This window comes from Callithrix jacchus, chromosome 9, assembly GCF_049354715.1.
Source record: "Callithrix jacchus isolate 240 chromosome 9, calJac240_pri, whole genome shotgun sequence".
NCBI lineage: Eukaryota > Metazoa > Chordata > Mammalia > Primates > Cebidae > Callithrix > Callithrix jacchus.
This window is the reverse complement of record NC_133510.1, coordinates 88,295,959-88,312,169: the sequence shown is the minus strand read 5'-3', so window position 1 is coordinate 88,312,169 and position 16,211 is coordinate 88,295,959. Positions and strand designations below refer to the sequence as shown.

General features: G+C 38.7%; 1 protein-coding gene across 9 annotated transcripts in view; it reads right to left on the bottom strand.

Annotated features, from left to right (window-relative positions):
• EEA1 (early endosome antigen 1) overlaps positions 1–16,211 on the bottom strand; it is a 160,149-nt gene that overhangs the window by 131,460 nt on the left and 12,478 nt on the right. For 2 of the 9 annotated variants that reach the window (XM_078337020.1, XM_078337022.1), the window contains exon 2: positions 13,482–13,575. The exons of 6 other annotated variants lie outside the window; for them this stretch is intronic. The gene's annotated coding sequence lies outside the window, so the exon portion shown is untranslated. Of the gene's footprint in view, positions 1–5,446; positions 5,564–13,481; positions 13,576–16,211 lie in introns of all 9 variants that reach the window. One more of the 9 variants, XM_078337019.1, reaches the window with a different exon arrangement.

Genomic DNA, 16,211 nt, shown 5'->3' with positions numbered 1-16,211 from the left:
CAAAGAAACAGTGTACTTTTATCTTTTTATTTTTGTAGAGATGAGGTCTCCCTATGTTGCCTAGGCTTATCTCAAACTAAAACAGGCTCCAGTCCCCGAAAGTGCTGGTAGTACAGGTGTGACCCACCATGGCCGCCTGAAATAAGGTACTTCTACATAATCTTATTATCACCACCAAAAATACCCTTTCTCAAATCTGCCTAAAATAATCCTGGTAAATATATGTAGGTAAATCCTAAGAGGCATGGGGAGTAAACAAAGCAAAAACAGGGAAACCCTCACAAGATAGGGTTTTTTTCGTTTTGTTTTGTTTTGTTCTGTTTTGAGACAGAGTCTCACTCTGTCACCCAGGCTAGAGTGCAGTGGTGCGATCTTGGCTTACTGCAACCTCCACTTCCGGGTTCAAGCAATTATCCTGCCTCAGCCTCCTGAGTAGCTGGGATTACAGGCATGCACCACCACACCCAGTCAATTTTTGTATTTTTAGCAGAAATGGGGTTTCACCATGTTGGTCAGACTGGTCTCAAACTCCTTACCTCATGTTCTGCCTGCCTCAACTCCCAAAGTGCTGGGATTACTAGCATGAGCCACCGCACCTGGCCAAGATAGGGGTTTTTGATGCCTGTATTTTAAACAGACTCCTCTGATTGTTGTTAAATTATCTAAATACTTCTTATTCTGTTTTTAAGCCACTAAAATTCCTTTATTTCCATGAGAAGCCCCAAAACAATAACACTAACCCTAAAGAAATAATATAAAGCATTCTAACTTCTTCACTTACAAAAGTTTTATTTTGCAAAAACAATGGGATTGAAATGATTTATGCTAAAAATTTTAACTGACAGGCTGGGCACAATGGTTCACATCTGTAATCCCAGCACTTTGGGAGGCTGAGGTAGAAGGATCAGTTGAGCCCAGGAAGTCAAGGCTGCAGTGATTTGTAATTATGCCACTTCACTCCAGCCTTGGCCACAGAGTAAGAGCCTATCTCAAAAAAAAAAAAAAAAAAAAAATTCAAATATTATTAGCATAAAACCATTCTTAAAAACAAGGTAAGAATCACAATGAACCAAAATAAAATGGACATATTAGAGTATCCAGGATGCTGGGACCTAAAACAGGTAGAGGCAGCCAAGTTCAGTAATAAGAACCAAAAACACCTTGGGTATGTAAGGTAACAAGAAACCAGGCCCACTGTGAGAACTCAGTAAGAGGGGCAAGGTACTATCCCTTGCCATGAATAGAAACTTTTTAAAAAGTTGTAAATCCTGCCATATACTGTTTAGCAAAGTTTTTCCAGGTAGAGATGAAAGGGCATTCCAACCAAAGCATTATTTGTAACAGCTTATAAATCATAAGCAATCTGTATGTTCAAAATGAAAAAACTATAAACTAAACTAGGACATAACTGTCCAACAGTCTTGACAATTTATGTGATAAGTGTGAAAGTTGTGTAGAAAAATGAGAATGCATGTGATATACATTGATCTACTATGAAAAATTAAAAGAGAAAAAAGAAAAAAATGTATATAAATATATATGTATATAGATCATATATAAGTTTATATCATATAAATTTAGGATTTATATGATATAAACTTTCACCTCCATCACTCCAAGGAATTCCAAAAGTTTTAGGAGCTCCATGCCAGAAATAAGAAAAAAGACCAAATATATATTTCTTATTATAACACAATATTATAGCAATATTTGAAATTATGAAAAAAAATACACAGTATTCCAAGTATTTACTTCAAATAAGAGCAGATGTCGGCTGGGCATGGTGGCTCATGCCTGTAATCCCAACACTGGGAAGCCAAGGCGGGCAGAACTTTTAAAGTCAGCAGTTAAGAGACCAGCCTGGACAACACAGTGAAACTCCATGTCTACTAAAAATACAAAACAAAAAAAAAATTAGCTGGGCCTGGTGACACTCGCCTGTAATCCCAGCTACTGGGGAGCCTGAGGCAGGAGAATCACTTGAACTCAGGAGATGAAGGTTGCTCACTTCATCTCCCGAGAATCACTTGAACCCGGGAGACATGGCGCCACTGCATTCCAGCTTGGGAAACAGAGAGACTCTGTCTCAAACAAACAAACAAAAAACAGATGTCTGCAATAAATAGGATATCCTAGATTGTTGGTATAAAAATAGATTCATACTGCAAGATCAGTATAAAACAACATTAATCTCTGCAAAAAACTATCAAAGAAACAAACGCAAATTTGAGAAAGAATAGCACTTGAAGGGGGAAAATGTTATTGTTTACCATATGCAATATCGTAAAAAGTAATATCACCATCACAGCACTGTCACAGAAGTTTTAACAACTTAAATTTTTTCTGAAATAAATGATTGCTCTGTTGCAGACTAATTGTTTACTGACTATATTTCTTTTTTTCTTTTTTTTCTTTTTTGAGACGGAATCTTGCTCTGCTGCCCAGGCTGGAGTGCAGTGCCATGATCTTGGCTCACTGCAACTTTAGCCTTCCAAGTCCAAGCGATTCTCCTGCTTCAGCCGCCTGAATAGGTAAGATTATGTGCACCCACCACCATGCCTGGCTAGTTTTTTTGTATGTTTAGTAGAGTGGGGTATCACTGTGTTGGCCAGGCTGGTCTTGAACTCCTGACTTCAGGTGATCCACCCCCTTGGCCTCCCAAAGTGCTTGGATTGCAGGTGTGAGCCATCGCACCCAGCCTCTTCTTCTTTTTTTTTTTTTTTAACAGGCAAAATCTCACTCTGTCACCCAAGCTGAAGTACAGTGGCACAATCATAGCTCATCGTAGCCTCAAATTTCCTGGGCTCAAGCCATCCTCCCGCCTCAGTCTACTGAGTAGCTCAGGACTACAGATGAGTACCACCACACCTGGCTAATTTCTTTTCCTTTGTTTTTGTTTTTGTTTTGTTTTGTTTTTTGAGACAGGGTCTTACTTTGTCACCCAGGCTGGAGTGCAGTGGTGCGACCTCGGCTCATTGCAACCTCTGCCTCCTGGTTTCAAAATATCCATCCACCTCAGCCTCCTGAGAAGCTAGGACTACAGGCACATGTCACCACACCCAACTAACTTTTGCATATTTTTGGTAGACATGGGATTTTGCCATTATGCCCAGGCTGGTCTCAAATTCCTGGACTCAAGTAATCCGCCTACCTCAGCCTCCCAAAGTGCTAAGATCAGAGGCGTGAGTCACTATGCCTGGCCCTGGCTAATTTTCTTTAAGCAAAATTATTTCTAAAACTGGAAACAATACAAGTATTAGAAATTAAATAATATACAACTCAAAAACTTGGGGATTTATAAGATATCTATAAGGAATTCTTACAAAATGTACCTTTCAACACTGATTTGGTTATTCTATTTCATCCTCACCCCACCACAAAAACAAATTAGAAAGATTTTCACAAATTCAAAAAGTCTGAAAAGCCATCTACTATAGGCAGACCTTAAGAACGATGCTTTAAATACATTATGCGAGCCTTATACTAAATGGATAGCCAAAGAGCTCTCACTAACTCTTTTCTACTATCAGGAGCTAAAATCATAACACACAGATAAAGGAAAAAGGTATTTTTGCAAATAAAAAATACTATTTCAAAAAAAAATTCATGTAAAGTAATTGAGGAGTTCCCAGGGAGTTTTCATACTTGACATCTTAGCTTATCACATACTCTCTAGGTAAATTCATTTACTCCCTTAATTTTCATTAGCACTATTGCTGACAATAATAAAATACTAACTCTAATCCAGACATTTGCTGAGTTTTCAATTCATATTTTCCTGACCTGTTAAATTTATCAAGAGCACCACAAAATCAAATTATTCAAAACCAAATTCATTTATCTTTGCTCAAACCTTTCACCCATCTGTATTCTCCATATCAGATTACAGAACCATTACACACTCATTTTGCCTAAATGCAAGGCATCACTCTTACTCATCTCTATTCCTTAAACTTCACATCCAATCGCCAAGTTAATCCAATTGCCCACATAAATTTTGCATCTATCCCCCTTTCTCCATCTCCTTGGCCACTACTTGAATTCATGTTGCCATCATCTTTCACCTGGATTATAAAAAAGATCTAATATAGCACTCTATACCTTTACATCCACATTTCTAGTTGTTTACTAAGAAATCCAGTAATGGATTTCACAAACCTTTGTAACCAAACCAAAGTCTTCATTTATCTCAATACTTTACCATCCTAGAAAAAAGTTTGCTTACCTCACTATGTTCTCCAGCTTAGTCAATAATATCCTCATTTTTCAAGAACTTCAGTTAAACCCTAAATGAGGCTACGTGCAATGGCTCATGCCTGTAATCCCAGCACTTTGGGAGTCCAAGCCAGGTGGATCATCTGAGGTCGGGAGTTCAAGACCAGCCTGACCAACATGGAGAAACCCCGTCTGTACTAAAAAGACAAAATTAGCCAGGCATGGTGGCGCATGCCTATAATCCCAGATACTCGGGAGGCTGAGGCAGGAAAATCACTTGAACCCAGGAGGTGGAGGTTGCAGTATGCTGAGATCACACCACTGCATTCCAGCCTGAGCGACAAGAGTGAGACTCTGGGCCAGGTGCAGTGGCTCACTCCCGTAATCCCAGCACTTTGGAAGACTGAGGTGGGCAGATCACCAGGTCAGGGGTTTGAGACCAGCCTGGCCAACATGGTGAAATCCCATCTCTACTAAAAATATAAAAATTAGCCAGGTGTGGTGGCACACGCCTGTAGTCCCAGCTACTCGGGAGCCTGAGGCAGGAGAATCCCTTGAACCTGGGAGCTGGAGGTTGCAGTGAGCCTAAATTATAGCATTATACTCCAGCCTGGGTGACAGAGCGAGACTCCGTCTCAAAAAAAAAAAAAAATTAAAACCTAAATGAACTAAAACAGATATTTGCATACCAATGTTCATAGCAGCATTATTCACAATGGCTAAAATATGTAAATAACCCAATGTCCATCAATGGATGATTAAACAAAAGGCAGTGTATACATCAACAATGACATATTATTGAGCCTTTAAAGGGAATAAAATTCTGGTAACATCCTACAACATAAATGAAGCTAGAAATAATTATGCTAAGTGAAATAAGCCAGACACAAATGGATGAGGTACCTAGAAGAGTTAAATTCATAGTAACAGGAAGTGAAATTGTGGTTACTGGGGCTGCAGGGGAGCAGAGAAATGAAAAGTTATTGTTTAATTAGTACAGAGTTTAGTTGTAATGATTGTACAACAATGTGAATACACTTAATGCCACTGGACTGTACACTTAAAAATAGTAAAAATAGGCTGGGCATGGTGGCTCATGCCTGTAATCCCAGCACTTTGGGAGGTCAAGGCAGGTGGATCACCTGAGGTCAGGAGTTCAAGACCAGCCTGACCAACATGGTGAAACCTCATCTCTACTAAAAACACAATTAGTCAGTATGGTTATGCATACCTGTAATCCCAGCTACTCAGGAGGCTGAGGCAGGAGAATCACCTGAACCCAGAAGTCAGAGGTTGCAGTGAGCCAAGATCATGTCATTGCACTCCAACCAGGGCAACAAGAGCAAAACTACACCTCAAAAAAAAAAAAAAAGGTAAAAATAATATCCTTTAAATTATGTATATTTTGTCACAATTTTAATTTTAAAAAAAATTTAAAAACCTAAATAAGTATTTTATTGCAGGCATAACCACACAGACAAAATAATTATTTTAAGTATTTAAGAATGCAGAGTTTTGACTACATATCCTTTGGGATATAGCATAAAGCCAAAAAACACTGCTAAAAAAGAAACAGTGAAATCAATTCAATAATCCTACCAATAATATTCATATTGTTAATTTTAAAGCCATTTATGTGTATTTTAGCAAAAAACAGTTATGCTAAGGTTAAGAGCCAAGATATTCAGTATAGGATAAAAAGATATAGAATCAAATAAGTAAAAAACCATTTTATATCTTAAATTTGAATTCATATTTTGGTTTTTGCTTTTTAACAATAATTCTTATCATTCAAAAGCTTAAAAGCAAAGACAACCCAAAAGCGAAGTACATCTTAGTCCTTATACTATGATCTCTAACCATCACTCCCCTCTCAAAGGAATCAGAAACATATTATTGTGCCAAAAAGCAAGGAAGCATTTTGAACACAAATCAGGTCCTGTCAAAATGACAAACATCACCTTAAAGGTACTCCCACTAGCTAAAGCTGAGATCATTTTCACATCAACAAATAACACTGACTGCAAATGATTGATACACACTAAATATATATAAATCCATGAGTTTATAAAACATATATAAATCCATGAGTTAGTCAACTGATCTTTGACAAAGGAAGAAAGGCAATACAATGAAAAAAGATAGTTGTTATTGTCTGAATGTCCCCACCAAAACTCGAGTTGAAATTTAATTGCAAATGTAATAGTATTGAGAAGTGAGACCTTTAAAAGGTGACTAGGTCAGGGGAGCTCCACCCTCATGAATGGATTGCCACTATTGTGAATCATGGGAATGGCTTTGTTATAAAAACAGGCCCTATAGCCAGGCACAGTGGCTCACGCCTGTAATCCTAGCACTTTGGGAGGCCGAGGCGGGCAGATCGCCTGAGGTCAGTAGTTCAAAACCAGCCTGGCCAACATGTTGAAACCCCATCTCTACTAAAAATACAAAAAATTAGCCAGGTGTGGTGTCAGGCACCTGTATGTAATCCCAGCTACTTGGGAGGCTGAGGCAGGAGAATCACTTGAACCCAGGAGACAGAGGTTGCATTGAGCCAAGATTGCACCGTTGCACTCCAGCCAGGAGACAAGAGACAGACTTCATCTCAAAAAAAAAAATAATAATAAGCTCTCTGTCCCACCTGCTCTCTTGCCCTTCCTAACTGCTATGTGATGACATAGACAGGACCTTACCAGAGAAAGGTGCCATGTGCTTACCCTCCCCAGCATCCAGAACTGTGAGCCAAATAAACTTCTTTATAAATTACCTAGTATGTGAGATTCTGTAATAGCAGCAAAAAAAAGGGGGGGTGGATGTGCTAAGACAACAGTCTTTTCAACAAATGGTAATGAAACAATTAGACAGCCACATGCAAAAAAAAAAAAAAAAAAAACATAAACACAGACCTTATACTCTTCATAAAAACTAACTCAAGGTGAGGCATAGTGTTCCTGGCTATAATCCTAGCAATCTGGGGGGCCAAGTGGATCACTTGAGCCCCAGAGCCCAAGAACATCCTGGGCAACATGGTGAGCCCTCTCTTAATAAATTTAGGCTGGGCACGGTGGCTCACACCTGTAATCTCAGCACTATGGGAGGCCAAGCAGGGTTTGGATCACCTGAAGTCAGGAGTTCAAGACCAGCCTGGCCAGTGTGGAAAAACCCTGTCTCTGCTAAAAATACAAAAAATTAGCTGGGCACGGTGGCGCGTGCCTGTAATCCCAGCTACTCAGGAGGCTGAGGCAGGAAAATTGCCTGAACCCAGGAGGCAGAGGTTGCGGTGAGCCGAGATCGCGCCATTGCACTGCAGCCTGGGTAACAAGAGCGAAACTCCGTCTCAAAAAAAAAAAAAAAATACAAAAATTATCTGAGCATGGTAGCCCAAGCCTGTAGTCCCAGCTACTGGGGAGGCTGAGGCAGGAGAATTGCTTGCATCTGAGAGGTAGAGGTTGCAGTGAGCTGAGATTACGCCCCTGTACTCCAGCCTGGCAGCAGAGTGAGACTGCCCCCCCAAAAAATAATAATAATAATTAACTCAAAATGGACCACAAACCTAAATGTAAAACACAAAACTATAAACCCTAGAAGATGACATAGGAGAAAATGACTAAGCTTTGTCAATTTTTTTTTTTTTTAGTTAGAACACCAAAGGCACAATCCATGGAAGAATAAGCTGGACTTCCTTAAAATTAAAAATGCCAGCTCTTTAAAAGACATTGTCAAGAGTAAAAAGACAAGTCATAGGTTAGAGGAAAATATTTACAAAAGACATACCTGATAATGGACTGTTATCCAAAATATACAAAGAACTCTTTAAACTCAACAGTAAGATAATAAACAACCAAATTAAAAAATAAAGCAAAGACCTTAATACAGATAACTTTAAAAAGAAGATATACAGATGGCAAATAAGCATATGACAAGTTGCTCCACAGCATACACCATCAGGGTAATGCAAATTAAAGCAATGGGATACCATAACACACCTAGTAGAATGACGAAAATTCATAACACTACCACCACCAAATGCTGACACGGATGTGGAGAAGCAGTAACAGGAATTCATTGCTAGTGGAAATACAAAATGGCACAGCTACTTTGGAAGACAGTTTGGCACTTCCTTGCAAAGCTAAACATACTCTTATATATAATTCAGTAATCACACTCCTCAGTATTTACCCAAGTGAACTGAAAACTTCTGTCCACAGCAAAATCTGCACACAGATGTTTAAAGTAGCTTTATTCATAATAGCTAACGCTTGGAATTGGCCAAGACATTTTCCAGTGGGTGAAGGAATAACTTACTAGTACATCCAGACAATATAATATTCTCCATCGTTAAAAAGAAATGAGCTATTAAGCGATGAAAAGACTATAAAGAAACTTAAATGTATACTAAGTTAAATATGAAGTGAAAGAAGCCAATCTGAAAATGCTACATACTGTATGATTCCAACTATATGGATTTCTGGAAAAGGCAAAACTATGAAAAAAGTGAAAAGATCAATGGTTGCCAAGAATTAAGGGGAAGGGAAGGATGAATAGGCAGAACACAGTGGATTTTTAGGGAAGTGAGAGTGCTCTGTATGGTATTATAATGGTAGACACATAAAAATTTGTCCTAAAACCCACAGAATGTACAGCACCAAGAATGAACTCTACTGTAAACTGCAGACTCTACATGATAATGATATATCAATGTAGGTTCATGAATTCTAACAAATGTATCACTCTAGCAGGGAATGCTGATAATAGGGGAGTCTATGCATGTATGGCGGAAGGAAGTATATGGAAAATCTCTGTAACCTTCACTCAATTTTACTGTGAACCTATAAATACTCTAAAAAGTAACTTTTGTTTTTCAAATCTATGAATTTTCTTTTCTCAAGAAAAAGAAAATCAAAAGAAAACGAGACCATTCTGGTCAACATGGTGAAACCCCGTTTCTACTAAAAATGCAAAAAATTAGCTGGGCATGGTAGCGCTAATCCTGTAATCCCAGCTACTCAGGAGGCTGAGGCAGGAGAATTGCCCGAACCCAGGAGGCGGAGGTTGTGGTGAGCCGAGATAGCGCCATCGCACTCCAGCCTGGGTGAAAAGAGCAAAACTCCGTCTCAAAAAAAATAAAAAAAGAAAACGAAGCAAACCTCACTGATCACTACTGGGATGGCTAGTGTACCAACTCTTACTCTAAAACTTAGTAATCAAAGAAAAACAATTTAGTATTTATCCTTACTAATTTTTGAGTAAAACAATTTAGTATTTATCCTTACTGTTGAGTTTGAAGAGTTCTTTGTATATTTTGGATAATAGTCCATTATCAGTATGTCTTTTGTAAATATTTTCCTCCGGTATATGACTTCTTTTTTTACTCTTGACAATATCTTTTGAAATACCCCTAGTTGATGTTCAAAAGTTCTTTACAGAAAATTTTCAGTTAACATATGTAGAAGCAATGAAAGATTTAGAGGTCATTTTGCAAATACTCCTGAGATCTAACCCAAATGATATCATAAAATCTTCTTTGAATGTTCTCTCTCAAATAAGAAATCTTTCCATCCTTTAAACTCGACTACATCCCTTATTTATATTTCCTCTTGCAGCACTTACTCATAATACAAGGAAGAACAAAGTGGTGTCAGTGGTAGTTTGTTATGGCAATTACCATCAATGAATCAGGCCTATGTTTTCATGGCCTTGTAATTCTCTCATGTAATCCTCCCCTACATAAACTCTGGCTTAGCCATGAGATTTGCCTTGACTAATAGCAACAGCAAATAATGCCGAAATGAGATACAAGCAGAGACTTGAAAGATGTCTGTCTGCACGATCGGATTTGTCCTCATGCTGGAAACTCCTCTGCCACCACATAAACCCAGACTAGCCTTGGACACATGTGGCCCAATGGATAAACCTAGCAGTATGAGTGAAGGTACCTTAGATCATCCATTCTGTTTTCCACCTTATTTTCTTTTTATAGATTTAGTGAGTACAAGTGCAGTTTTGTTAGATGGGTATATTGTATAGTGGTGAAGTCTGGGCTTTTAGTGTACTCACCACCTTAATAATGTCACTGTGTACAGAATAGGTAATTTTTTATCCCTCACTCTCCTTCCACCCTCACCCTTCCCCCATTTCCATCTTTATGCTTATTTGTATCCATTGTTTAGCTCCCACTTATAAGTGAGAACATGCAGTATTTCACTTTCTAACTGATTTTACTTAGGATAACGGCCTCCAGTCCCATCCCCGTTGCTATAAAAGATATGATTTCATTGTTTTTATGGCTAAATAGTATCCCACAGTATATATAAACCACATTTTCTTTATCCAATCATCTGTTAATAAACATTTAGGTTGATTCCATGACTTTGCTATGGTATAAAGTGCCGTGATAAATAGCCATGTGCAGATGTCTTTTTTATACAATGATTTTATTTTCCTTTGGATATATACTCAGTACTGGGACTGCTGGATTGAATTGCAGTTCTGTTTTTTGGGGTTTTTTTTTTTTTTTTGAGACAAAGTATTGTTCTTGTTGCCCAGGCAGGAGTGCAATGATGCAATCTTGGCTCACCACAACCTCTGCCTCCTGGGTTCAAGCAATTCTCCTGCCTCATCCTCCAGAGTAGCTGGAATTCCAGGCATGTACCATCATGCCCAGCTGATTTTCTATTTTTTAGTAGAGATGGGGTTTCCCCTCATCAATCAGGCTGGTCTCGAACTCCCAACCTCAGGTGATCTGCCCGCCTCGGTGTCCCAAAGTGCTGGGCTTACAGTCATGAGCCACCGTGACCAGCCCTGTATTTAGCTCTTTGAGAAATCTCCATACTGTTTTCCATAGAGGCTGTACTAATTTACATTCTACTAACAATGTATGGGCATTCGCTTTTCTGCACATCCTCACCAACATCTGTTTTTTGTTTTTTTTTTAATTTTTCGTAATAGCCATTCTGACTGGTGTAAGAGTTCTCAGTGATCAATTCTTCACCCAGGCTGGGGTGCAGTGGTGTGATGTTGGCTCACTGCAATTTCTACCTCCCAGGTTGAAGCAATTCTCAGGTGTGTGCCACCACACCCAACTAATTTTTGTCTTTTTAGTAGAGACATTACTTTACTATGTTGGCCAGGCTTGTCTTGAACTCCTGACCTCAGGTGATCCTCCTACCTCATCCTCCCAAAGTGCTGGGATTACAAGGATGAGCCACCACATCCAGCCTAGTTTGAGGTCTTACATCTAAGTCTTTAATCCCTCAGTTAATTTATCTTCTGTACATGGTGAGAGATATGGGTCCGGCTTCATTCTTCTATATATGGCTAATTTTCCAAGCACCATTTACTGCATGAAGTATCCTTTCCCCACTGCATTTCCCTACCTCCACCACACCCTTGGGTCTCCCTCTACCACTTACCCACCAGCCCAGGCCTCCAGGGCCTCTGATCCTGCCTTCACTTGCCTCTTGCCCTGCATTCAAATGCCAGGCCCGTCATGAGAAGCCCCAGTGCAACTTCGTCAAATCAGTAAGTTATAAGTACATAGCTTTTTTTCTGGGTTATCTATTCTGCTCCATTGGCCTGTGACTATTTTTATACCAGTACCATGCTGTTTTGTTTACTGTAGCCTTATGCTGTAATTTGAAGTCAGGTAATTTGATGCGTCCCACTTTGTTCTGCTTAGGATCACTTTGGTTATTCACACTCTTTTTTGGTTCCACATAAATTTTAGAATTGTTTTTTCTAATTCTATGAAAAGTGATGTTCGTAATCTGTTAGGAATTGCACTGAGGTTGAGCACACTGGTTCACACCTGTAATACCAGCACTTTGGAGGCCAACATGAGAGGATCACTTGAGGTCCAGAGTTCAAGGTCAGCCCCTGGGCAACATAGCAAGACCTTGTCTCTACAAAAATATTTTTTTTTTTCTTTCTTTTTGAGGAGTCTTGCTCTATCACCTAAGCTGGAGTGCAATGGCGTGATCTCAGCTCACTGCAACCTCCACCTCCAGGGGTCAAGCAATTCTCCCACCTCAGCCTCCCGAGTAACTGGGAGTACACGTGCGCACCCCCATGGCCGACTAATTTTTGTCTTTTTAGTAGAGATGGGGTATTGCCATGTTGGGCAGGCTGGTCTCCATCTCCTGACCTCAGGCGATCCACCTGCCTCAGCCACACAAACAGCTGGGATTACAGGTATAAGCCACCATGCCTGGCCCAATAAAAATACTTCTAAAATTAGCTGGGCATTATGGCAAGTGCCTATAGTCCCAGCTATTGATGAAGCTGAGGCAGGAGGACTGCTTGAGCCCAGGAGGTCAAGGCTGCAGTGAGCTATAAATGTGCTACTGCACTCTGGCCTGGGCAACAGAGTGAGACCCTTTCTCAAAAAATTTTTTTAAAAAAACCGGAACTGCATTGTATCTGTAGATTACTTTAGGTAGAATTGCCATTTTAATGATATTGCTTCTTCCAGTCCGTGTACATGGGATGTATTTGTGTCATCTGTGATTTCTTTCATCAGTTTTTCACTGGTCTTGACTTCATCATATCTGTTTGATCATTACTGGTATATAAATATGCCACTAATTTTTGTACATTGATTCTGTATCCTAAAACTTTACTGAAGTCTTTTATCAAACCTAGTCTTTTCTAGATATATGATCATATCATCAGCAAACAGAGATAATTTGACTTCCTCTTTTCAATTTGAATGCCTTTTCTTTCTTTCTCTTATCTGACTACTCCAGCTAGGACTTCCATTACTATGCTGAATAGCAGTGGTGAAAGTAGGCATCCTTATCTTGTTCCAATTCTTAGAGGAAATGTTTTCAACCTTTCTCCATTTCATGTGATGTTAGCTATGGGTCTGTTGTGTGTGGCTTTTATTATTTTGAGGTATGTTCTTTCTATGTCTGGTTTGTGGATTTTTATCATGATGGGATGCTGAATTTTATTGGATATTTTTTCTACATCTATTGATCCCATCTATTTTTTTTTTGGTTAAGTTTTTAAGTAAAAAAAGAAACTGAAAGGCTAAGTGACAACTGCCAATCTGCTTTTGATGTTATTTGACAATACCATCTACAACTTTAATGAGCAAAACCGAATACAGTTGCCTATTATTAAATTATTAATGCTAAATTGAATGTAATTCCTATTCAACTTTTCTTTCAAAGTGGTCTCTAAGAGCTCATCCTCCCAATCGTACTTGACTCTAGCCCTCTCCAAAATTTCTCAAGTGTAGACCAGGAACAAAATTACAGGATTACCTTGTAATCCAGGTACTTTGGCAGTCTGAAGTGGGAAGACCACTTGAGGACAAGAGTTTGAGACCACCCTGGGCAACATACTGAGATCCCATATCTACCAAAAAAAAAAAATTTTAATTAGCCAGGTGTGATGGTGTGCACCTATATTTCCAGCTACCTGAGAAGCTGAGGTGGAAGGATCATTTGAGCACAGGAGCTAAAGAATGTACTGAGCTATGATCACAGCACTGCATTCCAGCCTGGGCCTTGTCTCTAAAAAAAACATAAAAAACAAATTTCTCAAGTCCCAGCACACAATATGCTTCTGCCTCCTGAGTCTTTCCTGCCTAATCAACTGGCACACAGTACTACACCACGCAAAGAAAGGGGTCAGAAGCAAACACCTATACTGAAATGCAATTGATTTAGTGCTCCAAAAACCAAAGTCCATCCAAATCTAAACACAGTGATTCAGAATATGGAAGTTGGAGTCACACAAGTCACACAGACCTATAACTGACAACTTCTAGTTTAGCCATTTAGAAACTTTGTAAATTTACTTCTCTAAGCCTGAAATTCCCATTTGGAAAGTGAAACTAATAATGTCAGCCTCACAGAATTGTTGTAAAGATTAAATAAATAATAAACATTAAATGTTTAAATTAATGCCTGGCATTATGGTAGATATGCTATAAATAGTAGATACATATTATTATTAAGTACACCTCTCTGCACAAATAAGACCTAGAATCAAAATGTAAAAGCTGTCCAGGCACAGTGGTTTATGCATGTAATCCCAGCATTTTGGGAGGCTGAGGTGAAAGTATCACTTGAGCCAAGGAGTACAAGACTAGCCTGGACAACAAAGTGAGACCCCCATCTCTACAAAAAATACAAAAAATTAGCCAGGAGTGCTGATGTGAGCCTGTAATCCCAGCTACTAGGGAGGCTAAGCTGGAAAGATCACTTAAGCCTGGAAAGGTTGAGGTTGCAGTGAGTGATGACCATGCTACTGCATTCAGCCTAGACAACAAAGAAAGAACCTGTCTCAAAAACAAAGCAAAACAAAACAAAATAAAACAAAAACAAAATGTAAAAGCTGAAAGGTACTCAGAGATCATTTGGTCCAATTGCAGTCACTTCATACATGAAGAAACGGAACCCTAGAAAGAATAGCTGGCTTGCCTGGCAACACTGCTATCTAATAGTAGAGTTGCAGTTAACACTTAGGTTTCTGGGATCTCAACTGATATTTTCCCTACAATCTCAAAACGTTTCTTGTTCATCTCTCTGATACCAAATTAAGACTAACTTCTCTAATCTCAATTTCTTAATTGATAAACTATAGGGACAGGATGAGTTCACATAGGTGCTTCCAGCTCCAAAATTCTCATTCTATGATTCATTTGGAGCTATAAATTGGCTGACTTAAAAATATGTCAAACATATTTCCAATATCTGTATATGATTAGTTTTCTTATGGTCATATTTAAAACTCTAAATCTTAATTTACTAGTTACATCAAAATAATTTGCATCTCACAAGCAACCAAGTCAGTAAGAGACTAAGAGTATTAGAACTCATTATAGATAAGTTCCTAGTACCTAGATTGGGTTTACAGGTATCATATAATTAACTTAATATTAAGTGAAATAATAAAAGTTTTAAAAATACCCACCACATGATTAAAATTGACCTACACATTTTAGGCAAGTTTAAAGCATGGGTTGTTTTGATTCATCAAATATGAAAAGACAAATAAAAAACATACCAAAATAAGGGTTAACAATCTACTTTAAAGAAGAAGCCACTTTTCATTTTATTTAAGTCTTAAACTTACTTAATGGAACAGGGAAACATACTAACAATAAAATTTCTTGAACAGACCATCTATGGATCATGCTCAAAATCATGGACTATGAAATGATCTTAAAAATCACACCTGTAATCTCAGCACTTTAGGGAGGCCAAGGCAGGCAGATCACTTGAGGCCAGGAGTTTGAGAACAGCCTGGTCAACATCCAAAACCCGTCTCTACTAAAAATATACAAATTAGCCAGGCATGGTGGCATGTGTCTGTAGTCCCAGCTATTCAGGAAGCTGCAGCATGAGAATCGCTTGAACCTTTAAGGCAGAGGTTGCAGTGAGCCTAGATCGCACCATTACACTCCAGCCTGGGCAACAGACTGAGGCCCTGTCTCAAAAAAAAAAAAAATCTGTTAGGTAACACTTTATAATCTAACAGAAATTTGAACCTACTGGCTACAGATTCCCATTATAAAAGATATACAGAATATCAGTTTCAAAGAAGTAGGCCACAAAATTCATAAAATTAAAATCCATCCTGAATATAATCATTTTCTATAATGCAAAAATCATGAGAGGTTATCCAAATAGTAGATGACTGTCATAACTTGGGTTCCCAAGGAAACAGACTCTGAAACTGAAATCTGCATGGTTTATTGGGAAGTCATCTCAAGAACAACACCTGTGTGGGCAGAGGAAGCATGATTGTCTAAAGAGAGAAGTTGAACAGTACTGAATAGCAACACAATTGCAACAGCAACCTCAGTGAATCCTAAGAGTTCTAAAGCTGGGACAGTCTTTCATATAAGCCCCTAATAAGGCAAAGCATATCTTCCACATTAATCAGTAATTAAATGCAGGCTTCTTCCAGAAAGAAGACATAATCTTGGGTGCATCCTTCTACAAGGACAAGTCTGAGAAAAAGACGCACTTATGAGCCTTTAG